The following is a 12943-nucleotide window of genomic DNA, read 5'->3' on the forward strand; positions in this document are numbered from 1 at the left end:
CAATACTCATATCAGACAAAATAGACTTGAAAACAACATGTATAAAGAAAAAAAGAAAGTCTTTATATAACGATAAGGGAATCAGTTCAAAAAGACTATATTACACTTGTTAATATGTATGCAAACAAAAAGGAAATAACTAAATATATAAAACAAATACTAGAAAATATAAAGAGAGAAATTGACAGGATTACAATAACAGTAGAAGACTTTAATACCACAATGACATCAATGGACAGGTCATCCAGAAAGAAAATTGATAAGGCAGCAGAGATTTTAGATGACACAATAGAACAGTTGGATTTAATTGATATCTGCAACACATTACATTTTGAAAAACAGAATAAACATTCTTTGGAAGCATACATGGAACATTCTCTACAATAGATCACATACTAGGATACAAAGAAGTAATGTCAGGCATCCAGGATGAAGCACACTTAATGTTCAATTCAATTATTGGAAATATATCAACCTCAGAGTAAGTGAAAAGAAGGATATCTACATTTACTGCTTTCTTATTAGTACAAACATTACCTGTTTATTCCTAGAATGTTTAGGTCCTATATCATTAAAAATAAAGAATTAGAATGAGTGAGAGTTAAAAGAAAATACTAAACTTGTCCACAAAACTAAAAACACAAAATATCTGTAAAAAAAAAGATGTCAATTTTAAGTATATGAAAAGAGAGTTGTTCCTCTTTCCAGGATATTTTGCCCATCAATGATAAACTACAATATAACCATAGATAAAGTAGGAGTAAGTCACACAGTAATGAAGATATACAAATGATCCCAGTTCTCCCCAAGTTTCATTAAGAAGTACAAAAAGAAGCAATACTCATGTGCAAAGCAAGAAGAGGTGTGAAGGCCATAGGAGCTACAAAGAGGATGTGATAAAAGAGGAAAGGTTTGCAGGTCTACATGTTTAGTTTTTCTGCATTTTCCAACATACACTCCAAATGGGTGGCACAGGTACTGAGGTTAGATTGCTTGGCTGAGCAACCTCCTCATGGCCCTTTTGATGTCTCTGTTCTTCAGACTGTAGATAAAGGGGTTCAGCATGGGGGTGACCACAGTGTACATCACCGAGGCCACTGCATCCTTCCTGAGAGAATGTGAGATGGTTGAGCTGAGATACACCCCAAAACCTGTTCCACAAAATAAGCAAACAACTGCCAGGTGAGAGCCACAGGTGGAGAAGGCCTTACACTTCTGACCTAATGAAGGCACTCTCAGAATGGAGGAAAGAATTTTACAGTAAGAGAAAAAGATTCCTGATATAGGGAGAAAACCAAAAATGGCACCAACAAAATACACAGTAATGTTATTGGTGAAGATATCAGAACAGGCAAGGTTGAGGAGTTGAGAAGGGTCACAGAAGAAATTAGGAATTTTCACATCCTTGAAGCAGGTAAGTCGTAACACAATCCAATTGTGCACCTGGGAGTCCAAAAGGCTGACCAAAAAGACATCAAAACTAAGAAGCAGCAGAGGCGTGGATGCATGATGACCAGGTAGTGCAGTGGATGACAGATGGCCACAAACCTGTCATAGGCCATCAGAGACAGAAGCATATCATCCATGCTTCCAAAAAGGACGAAAGTAGACATCTGTGTCAGGCAGCCAGCAAAAGAGATGACTCTGCTGTGAGTTTGGATGTTCCCAATCATCTTGGGGATGTTGGCAGAGACAAAACCCATGTCAGCCAAGGACAGGCTGGAGAGGAAGAAGTACATGGGGGTGTGAAGGTGGGAGTCAGAAGCGACAGTCAGGATGATGAGCAGGTTCCCCAACATAGTGACCAGGTACATGGACAGAAATAGCCCAAGGAAGAAGGGCTGCAGTTCTGGATCATCTGAGAGTCCCAGGAGGAAGAATTCTGAAACACTTGTTAGATTTTGCTGTTCCATGAGGCTTGGATGCTTTGGGGAAAAGAAGATTGGAAAAAATAAGATAAGTAAATGTCATCAAGTACTGTGTATGTTTTGGGGATATAAGCAATTCTTTTGTATTGTCACTTTACAATACACTTTAGTACCTTCAATAATATTTTCTCAGTGTGACAAATTCTATCTGCTTGAACTGTTCCCTCCTTGGTTTCTGTTTAGTCACCTCATTCTATATACACTTATCTTATAGAAACTGGAATGAAGGGTAAAGAGAAGCAAGACTGTTGGAGGTAACAGAGTCATGATCAGAGTTTTCCTATGGTGCAGCATGTTAGGGATCCAGGGTTTTACTGTAGTGGATTGGGTTGCTGCTATGGTGTGGGTTCAATCCCTGGCCCAGGAACTTCCACATGCCATGGGTGCAGCTAGAGAGAGAGAGAGAGAGAGAGAATAGAGCCATGATCTCAGTAAAATATAGCCTACTCTTTAGTAAAAATATAGAATGAGGTGTTCCCGTTGTGGCTCAGTGGTAACAAATCTGACTAGTACCCATGAGGACATGGGCTCTATTCCTGGCCTAGGTCAGTGGGTTAAGGATCTGGCATTGTGGTGAGCTGTGGTATACGTCACAGACACAGCTCAGATCTTGTGTTGCTGTGGCTGTGGTCTAGTATGGCAGCTGCAGCTCCAATTAAACCTCTAGCCTGGGGCCTTCCATATGCTACTAGTGTGACCCTAAGAAGTCAAAAATAGAGAAAAAATATATAGAATGATAAATTCCCTTCCTTCTTTAATAAAAATATATAATTCAAAATTAATGATATTAGGACATGGTTATATATAAACCTCATATTATTCTAATACAATTCCATATATGTCCTTTAGCTAGAATATTTATAAATACTCTATAAAGCACAATACTGTGGAGCTCCCTGTGGCACAAACAGGTTAAAGGTCCGGCTTTGTCACTGTTGCGGCTTGGGTTGCTTTTGTGATGTGGGTTCAGTCCCTGACCCAGGAGTTTCCACATACTGCAGGTGCAGCCAATTAAAAAAAAAAAAAAACACAACACTGTGTAAACTGTAATCTAAGTTAAAGTTGAATGTTAAGAATCAGAAAATATTTTTGGCCAGGCCCACAGCACATGAAAATTCTCAGGTCAGGGACTGAACCTGTGCCACCGCAGTGACAACACTAGATCCTTAATTCACTGAGCCATCAGGGAACTCTAGAAAACAAATTTTATGTGGTAATTATCTTCACGAGTTTTATCATTCTTGAGTTTTCTTTATTCCCTCCGTAAAAATAAGTTTCTCAAATATGAGGGGTGTCTTTTATGAGACTGAGGCTCTACCTACTGAAAGGGCTTTTAAAAGTCATTTGGTATATACTTCATATCTTTGGCTTTTCTGGACTTCAAATTTTGATAAGTAATCACCTAATCATAAAGCATTGATGACTACCAAAATTGTGTTAATATACAGAATTTTGTTTTCTTTTTAGAGCCATAACTGCAGAATATGGAATTTCCCAGGCTAGGGGTCAAATCAGAGCCACAGCTGCCACAGCAGGACTGGATCCAAGCTGCATCTGTGACCTATGCCTCAGCCTTCAGCAACACTGGACCCTTAACCCACTGAGCGAGGCTGGGGTCGAACCTGCATCCTCATGGCTGCTAGTTGTGTTCTTAACCCGTTGAGCTACAATGGGAACTACAGAATTTCTGTCAATAATTAAACAATAATAAATTTTAAGTAATACCCTTGAAACATTTTGTTTTATATGAGTTTTTTCAACCAAGTAAAATCTCAGTAAAACATCCAGTGTGTGAGACCACTTCTCATTTTTTAGACTCTATTCTGTAGTGGCAAAATAAGAAGTGATCTCACACATTAGATGTAATTCTTCTTCATTATTTTTGGGTTAAATTCCAGTTTATTGAAATATAATTGAGAAAATTACATATTTGTGTTGTAAAACATGTAGGTTTTTTGTTTTGTTTTGTTTTTGTCTTTTGTCTTTCGAGGGCCGTACCTGCAGCATATAGGGCCTCCCAGGCTAGGGATCCAATCAGAGCTATAGCCACCAGCCTACACCACAGCCACAGCAACGAAGGATGCAGGCCGTGTCTGCAAACTACACCACAGCTCATGGCAACCCCAGATCTCTAATCCACTGAGTGAGGCCAGGGATCGAACCTGAAACCTCATGGTTCCTAGCCGGATTCTTTTCCGCTGTGCCACGATGGGAACTCCCATGTAGATTTTTTAAGATGTACAAAATGATGATTTAATGCACATAGACATTGTGAAAGGTTATTATAATCAAGTTAATTAACATATCCATCAGATCACATTGTTTTTATTTGTATTTCTATGTTGGGAGGAAATTCTTAACCAGATCTCTCTCAGCAGATTTCAAGAATACAATACAGAATCATTAACTATTGCCACTATGCAATATTAGATCATCATAACTTATTCATCTTATACCTGAAAGTTTGTATCCGTTGAACAACAACAACTCCCCTCTACCTCTACCCCTTTCCCTTTATAACTACAGTTTTAATCTGTGATTCTCTGATTTCGATTTACTTAGATTCCATGCATAAGTGAGATCATATGTTATTTCCATGTCTGGTCTATTTCAATAAGCATGACATCCTCCAGTTCCATCTATGTTGTCACAAATGGAAGGATCTCTTTCTTTTATGACTGAATAATAATACATTGAATATTTTATGTACACACACACACACACACACACAGCACATCTTTTTTATGCACTCATCTGCCACCAGACACTTGGGATATTTCATGTTGTCACTATTATGAATAATATTGCAGTGAACATGGGAGTGCAGTGATGTCTGAGGAACTGTTTTTTTTTTTCCCTCTGGACATGCAATCTGAGGTGGGGTCGTTTGAAGATACAGGAGATCTATTTTAATTAGTAGCCATTTCTAATTTTTTAGGAAACTCCATCTGTTTTTGGTAAAGGATGTGCCAATAATCGTTCCCATCAACCAAGTGCAAGGGTTTCCTTTCCTCCACATCCTCCAGAACACGTATTGTCATTGGTTTTCTTGACAGTAACCATCCTAACAGATGAGAGGTGGTATTTGACTGGAGTTTTGACTTCCATTTCCTAAGATTAGTGATGGTGAGTGCTGTTTCATATACCTGGTGGTCTTGTTTTCATGGTCATAAACCCTTTATTTACAGTTGGGGAGCTCAGCATGAGGGATGGTCCTAGAGCCAGGTCAGGACCCATCCACTTGTATCTAGCTAACAGATTTTCATGTCCAACCTTCCTGATAGAGATGGCAATTCCTTTGCTTCTACTACCTGAAGGCAATTCTGGATCATTATTTTGGCATGTCACACTAGGATTTAATTGGGAAAATTTCAAAGTAGAGGAATGTAAACACACCTGGACAGTTCCATTATCTGTTTGATTGTGATAATAACGGAACTACCTAGAACAACCATTGTAGAAAGTTTTAAAAAAATCATTTTTATTGCTCAGACTAGTGATTTTCAGTTCCAGTTGGTCAATATATTTTGAGAGGTTGTTTTAAAGTACACAGCTACCCCAGCCTCAGCCTAGAAACAATTTTAGGAAATCTACATTTGAGATTCTTGGCCATCCTAATGTGCAGCTGGGGTTGAGACACGCTGCTTTGAATATTGACTAACACTTGAAAAATGTTCCAATAATATTACTTATTATTACTATCATCAGTACCCACTACCTATTCAACTTTTTTTGGTATCTCAGCTCCATCCCATTCCTCTGCACACCTGTACCCCAAAGGCAACCAGTGTCATAATGTGGATGGGTGTATTGTCTTGTCAATGATGCCATGATATCAATAATGATTTATGCATCCATAAATAGCTTTCTTAGGGTTTAAGGACCTGATATCTTTGTGAGGATGCAGTTTCCATCCTGGGCCTCGCTCAGTGGTTAAGGATACACCCCACCTGCAGTTCTGATTGGACCCCTGGTCCAGGAACTTCAATATGCCACAGGTGCAGCCATAAAAAGAAAAAATTTACCTTAACAATATACTATACATGGTGCCTCTAGAAATGTGTTCGGTTACCACAACCAGGTGGTGAAGTCTTTTTGTAACGTACAGAAAACTACTAAATCTTGTTGCTGATGCACATTATTATATAAATAAGTCATTATTTTATTAGTATATAACCTTCTATTTATATATTTTAATATAAATTTAACAAATATAAATATATATTTACGTATGTTCTAAATGTAATAATATATAATTTAATGTATTTTATTTATGTTTAAGTAAATACTTATTTTAAATGACATTTTATATGTTATAGTATTATTTACAATAGTTTCTTCTTACAACATTCCTATGAAAATTCTTTCACCTCTCTCCATACCATACATACGAGAATTTGTATATAATATGTGAGTGGAGATTATTCATTAAAATTTCTAACAATTGGTGCATGTTCAATTTTACTTATATTAATTGCCTATATTTGTTTCAATACAAAAATCACTTGATAGAAACTGCATCCTCTTTTATTAAGGTATCATTCGAAAACATCCATGAAGTCTGTCTTGTGATATTTTCATGATAGTTGCACATGACATTTCATTTTGTATAGGAACTCTTTTCAACTGCAGATTCCAAAGCTGGACAGAAAAACATGAGTGTTCGTAGAAAACCCCCAATCCACAATGTAGTCCCATCATGGACCCTGTAAAATATTGCTGCATTCCTAGAATTCACAGTTGCCCTCACTGAACCAAAAGATGATGAATCAACTCTTCTACCTTTATTTCACATCTGGGACCAAAGTTGGTTTGAAAAGAAACACTTTTGGAAGTTTCCTTGTGGCACAGCAGGTTAAGGTGTTGTTACTGAAGCAGCTCAGGTCACTGCTGGGGCCCAGGTTCAATCCCTAGCCCAGGAATTTCTGCACGCTGCAGGTGCAACCAAAAGAAAGAAAGCAAGGAAGAAAGGAAGAAGAAAGAAAGGGAAGGAAGGAGGAAAAAGAAAAAGAAAGTGAAATGCATTTTAGCTGCAGTGGAAGTGACAGAGAACTGTACAGGAAAAAGCACTTCAACTTTAGAGTCCTGGGTCTTTCACCCCCTATATGTGGAGTGTGTGTAAATGTCTCCTCCTCTCTGAGCTTCTTGGAAATGGAAAGTCTATATCCAAAGCTAGACCATGTGTGATCCCTAAGGGAAGTTTGGAATTAATCCATATTTGGTCATTTTGAGTAAATAATTTCAGTAATTATTGGGCCTGTGTGTTTATCAATAAAACCCAATCCAAAAAAAAGGTGGAAATGTGGAAGACTTTCCTGTCTTGGAGCACTGGAGCATGGACTGACATGAAACACTAAAATGTGTCTCAGCCCGTGCAGCAAGAGGTATGGTCCCTTCTTTTCTGACTCTTTCCCCCCATTTTATGATAATCTCTTGAGAGGTTTCTCAATCACTTAATGCTGCAGATTCTATTACATGGAAAATAATAGGTACCATAGAAAGTCCATGCTGTAGTTACAAATAAGCACTATTTTATCTTGTCCCTGGTCCTATGGGACGTTCCTGAAAAGGATGAAAACACTGACATGCATGATCCAGTGGATGGAAGGAAGCCCTATTGCCCACACTTTGTTTCTATGAAAATGGAAGGGTCTATTCAACACTATAACTAGGTTTTTAAAATTCTTGGTGCTTCCTCTCTGCCAACAAGGTGTAAGCTCTGGGGAATCAGAAATAGGTGAGCCCTGAGTTTGGAAGATAATATGAGAAAAATTATATATTATAATTTACATATTTATATATTAATGTATTCATATAAAAAATAAAAAGAAAGAAAGAAAGAGGGAGTGTTAGGACGATTACTCCCTCCTCAAGAGAATAAACATAATTGTGGCAGAAAGTCCAGAGGGTACCAATATACAACATTTCATAATAAATCCCTATGAAATTTATATTCTTGGTTCTGATTGGGGTGTGAGAAATATATATATATATATGTATATATATGTACACACACACACACACACACACACACACACACACACCATGGGTCACTTTGCTGTACAGCAGAAATTGGAAGAACATTGTAAATCAACTAGACTAATTTTTAAAAATTAATAATAAAAAATAATCTTTTAAAACTTTCAATTTATAAAAAAAGAGAAAGAAATAGGTGACCCTTGGTCATTTCTCTTCAATATGAAGATGTACTTATGTAAACAAATAAAAAAAAGTCCTCTCGTGGATGTAGGAAAGCCATAATACCAGATCATCAGACATTCAAATCTAATAATATAAGAATTAGCCTTGTCATTGTTACCAACAAAATATATGAAATTTATTTTGCACTTACTTTATGCATCCATCACATAGTTATTGCATAGAGGACAAACATTATTTGCTTAGTCTTAAATAAGGGGAGTTTTATCAATGAGGCATCAACTCAGTTGACAATCCTAACTCCCAGAGAGACCAAGAAATTGCCCAAAGAATAAGGAAAGCACACAGGATTCAAAATGAAGTTGTCAATCTCTGAGTCTCACACATTAAATTTCACTATTTCCAGGTTTTCCGAATGTTTTAGGCAGAGGTACAGAGGGCTAATCACAAATACATTTGAGATATATTGTTTTCAATGCTTTCATTTTCTTGAGCAGGAGTGAACACAATGACTCTGACTTATGTCTTCTTTTTGATTGAGTGGGCTGATTATGAGTATGGACGAGGAAGTGAATGCTCAAAGTAAAATCCAGGACCAAGATCAGCAGAGAGATCTACCCTTAAATTTCCAGTGCCAATTCTTTCTGTGACTTTGCCTGTATCTCATGCAACTTTCCTGTAGCTGATGCGGAAAATGTTCCCTATTGCCCTCCACTATATGCTCCAGAAAACTCCAAAGGGAAGGGCATCCTGAGCAATGAGTCTCTTCCAGGACTGACCTGGGGTGACATGACTCTGGGTGGGCAGGGGGAAGTCTGCCCAGATACCCTGTGTCTGCAGTTAGTCTGCCCAGAAAGACTGGCTTCAAACATGGATTCAACCTTTTCTAACACATGACCTGGCACAAGTTACATCAAATGCTGAGCTCCTTTCCTCTTATTAAAAAGAATAACAATGATGTGTGCCCTTGTAGTTTGGGAGAGGTTATACACATGAAATGAAACAAGTTACATAAAACACATGTTCTAGAGCATAACATTTAGGAATCACTCAGAAACAGAATATGATGCTATAGTTGATGCCATCTTCCCCATTTTCATCATTCCTTCATGATCACTTGACATTCTCAGGGGGAGTTTTAGAAAGACCCAGGGGCTGCTCTGGTGGGAGATGCCAGCCAGAGGCAGAGCCAGTGAGGGTGCATGCCAAACTCAGAATGAGATTTCTCACACCCCAACCAGAACGAAGAACATAAATTTCATAGGAATTTATTATGAAATGTTGTAATATTGGTACCCTCTGGGCTTTCTGCCAAAATTATCATGTTTATTCTCTTGAGGAGGGAGTAATCATCCTAACGCTCCCTCTTTTTTTCTTTCTTTTTTTATTTATCTTTTCTTTTTAAAAATCTTATTATAGTTGATTTACAATGTTCTGTCAATTCTGCTGTACAGCAAAGTGACCCATTTATACATATTTATACATGCCTTTTCCTCATATTATCCTCCATCAAGTTCCATCACAAGCTGTTGGATATAGTTCCCTGTGCTATACACCAGGATCTCATTGCTTGTCCATTCCAAAGGCAATAATGTGCATCTACTAGCCACAAACTCCCAGTCCATTCCACTCCCCCCGACCTTGGCAGCCACCTAACAGTCCCTCTTTCAATCACGGGCTTACTCAGTACTTACTGGGCTGGACTGCTTCTATGCTGGACCATGAACAAGGAGTTTGTCTGGTGTGTGATGAAGTCTCAGGATTTGCAGGAAGACAGTTTCAGTCTGGGAACTTTGAATGCAGGTGCCCACATGGAAGAGACACAGATAAAGAACCACACTATTAGAACTGGCAAACTAATAGGCAGGCAGCAGCAATTATGCACAGTGGTGTGACCTGAGGGCTTAGTGCACAAAACACAGAATTAGCCAATGAGCCCATGTGGTCCCAGTCTCTGGAGACTTGCTAATATTAATGGGTGTGGAAAAATATAAGAAAGGTGAAGGTCCTTGGAAGGGTCTCTGTTCTTCCTCTTTTCAGGAGGCAATTCCACTGTATTCCTTAGTTCTTACTTCCAATTTGCAGGATATTAATATAAAATTATGATGTGTATAACCGACTCACTTTACTGTACACCTAAAATTAACACAACATTGTAAATCAAGTATACTCCAATGTAAAATTGATATTAAATTAAACTGAAAAAACTCCATGCTTTAAAAAATCAAAGCACTCAGGCTGTGAGTTTGATATCTATAAATCTATTGTATTAAGCATGAAATCTTTACAGCTTTAGGTCTTCTATATGAAGGATATGATACTCTTTCCATTTTCTCATTTGACTCTAAGGATAACTTCTTATTTTCATTTCCTTAGCCCTTGCTCAGGTTGGCCTTTTATATGGTGGATATTTTCAAGGTTTTTGTTTGTTTGTTTGCATATTTGAAAGACTTCTCTAAGTTTTTGCTCTAAACGAATTATAGTGGTGCACTAGAATACTATTGAATTTTACATATTAACTTTCTAACAGATACTTCACTAAATATTTCAGAGAACACCTCAGAAGGTTGCAATTGAGGTGGCAGCCAGTGCTATAGGAATCAAAATTCCAATTAGGACCACGTCCAAGATGACTCTTGGTAGGATTCACATGTAAACAGGCTATTGTCCAGAATTACCATGGTTCATTGACACATGGGCCTCTTGATGGTCACAACATGGCAGTTGGGTTTTATCAACCTAAGCAACGCAAGAGCAAGAGAGAGGCAAGATGAAGAAAGCCAGCTTTATTGTCTGCTCAATTCTAATTCCCAGAAATGACACCCCAATATTTCTTCCACATTCTTATTGTTGGAAACAAGTCGCTATGTCCATCTCACACTCAGTGAGAGGGGAATACACAAGAGCATGAAAACCAGGAGTTGGAATTATTGAGAGCATCTCAGATGCTGTCACTCACACAGGCATCATCATTTATCAGAACTTTGACTCCAAGCACTTTGAGACTCAGGGCCTGTTCATTTGCCAATTCATAATCTCAAATTCATTGCACCCCTGATCTCAATAAAAATTCCCTGGTGACAATCTAGAAATGTGTGGAACAGTCTCTCCATTTGATGAAGACCCCAGTCCATTGCTCCTTTTCACCCAGTCCTAAAAAAAACCCCTGCTTTCTGAAACAGTAGGAGAGTGCCTCCTCCCACCTCAGGACACATGACACAGCAATTCCACTTCTGGGTATTTGTCCAAAGGAGATAGATGTCGTAACCATCAGAAAAAGATAGCTCAATTGGCATATTCATTACAGCAACTTTCACAATAGCCAAGAAAAAAGAAGAAGAAGGAAACAACCTAGTGTCCATTGATGATGAATGATGATGATGAAAGACAAAGAAATGTGATATACCTAAAATTAAAAAATATAGCAGAAATTAGCATAACACTGTAAATCTACTATACTCTAATAAAAATAAAATTTTAAAGATCAACTTAAAAATTAAAAAAAGAAATTAAGAGCAAAATCAGTAAGATAAAAAGCAATCAATGCAAGAATTAAAAAAATAGTGCAACTTTGTAAGTCAACTATATATTCAAATAAAATTTTTTGAAAAAAGAAATGTGACATACTAGTAGTACACAAAATGGAATATTATACAGCAATAGGAAAGAAGGAATTCCTGACACTTGGTAGAATATGGATGAAATTGAGAACATTACGTTAAGTGAAATTAAGTCAGACAGAGAAAGACAACAAATGTAGGACCTGGTTTATGCAGATTCTGAGAATACTGAACTCATAGAAACAGAGTAGAATGGTGGTTGCCTGGGGCTGAGAGGTGGTAAGAATGAGAATAGAGGTTTGAGTGACAGATGAGGAAATTGCAGGGATTTAATGTACATCATGGTGACAATGGCTAACACTACAGTGTTGCATACTTGAAACTGCTGTGAGAGTAGTTATTTTTCTTACCCTAACAAAAACACACAAAAAATATGGTAATTAGCTGAGGTAAAGGAGGTGTTAATTAATCCTGAGGTAAAGGATGTGCTAATTAACTTTGGTAAACATTTCGCAAAACATGATAGTGTACACATTAAAGTTATGTAGAAAGTTATGATGTCAATTATGTCTCAATAATGCCAGAATAAAAAACCAACAAAAAACAAAAACAATATATATATTTTTGCTTACAAACAATGTGCATCTACCTCGAGAATAATGTCTGCTGTTCTGTTCATCACAGTTCCAGAACTGGTAATAGAATGGGGTACTATCCAGAAGAGGGGACTTCAAATGATTTGGTCAGAAAAAGCTGCCCTGTATAACAAGTTGAAATGTAGGTGAAAGTTACCCCATTTGCTAGTCATCTGGGAAAATTTTTTTTTTATTTTAACATTATTGAGATATTCACACTCCATAAAATTCACCCATCTAATGTATACAATTCAATAGTTTTTAGTATATTCACAGAGTTGTACAAATATCACCATGATCCAATTCTAGAACATTTTCATCACTCCAAAAAGAATCATGAAATATTTAGAATTACACTAGCATCTAAAAGAGAACAGCTTGAAGGTCCCACTGTGGTGCAGTGAGTTAAGGACCTGGCACTGCCACCATGGTGGTGTAGGTTCCAGCTGTGGCTCACATTCCATCCCTGGCCTGCGAACTTCCATATGCTACAGGTGTGGCCAAAGAGAGAAAGAGAAAGAAAGAAAAGTTCTTCCCACAAAACATTCATATAATTATAATTATCAAACCCAAAATTAACCCTGCAAGAAATTGAGAAAATGTATTGAAATTCTCTGAGAAAATTTAAGCTGAGATCAAGAGCTGTCAAGAATGCACAGAG

At 37.5% G+C, this 12943-nt stretch overlaps 1 pseudogene; it reads right to left on the reverse strand.

The window, feature by feature from the left end:
- Positions 1 to 984: 984 nt before the first annotated feature.
- Positions 985 to 2024, reverse strand: LOC110258564 (annotated as a pseudogene).
- Between the last annotated feature and the right edge of the window lie 10919 nt (positions 2025 to 12943).

The sequence above is a fragment of the Sus scrofa genome, unplaced genomic scaffold (assembly GCF_000003025.6).
Source record: "Sus scrofa isolate TJ Tabasco breed Duroc unplaced genomic scaffold, Sscrofa11.1 Contig2392, whole genome shotgun sequence".
NCBI lineage: Eukaryota > Metazoa > Chordata > Mammalia > Artiodactyla > Suidae > Sus > Sus scrofa.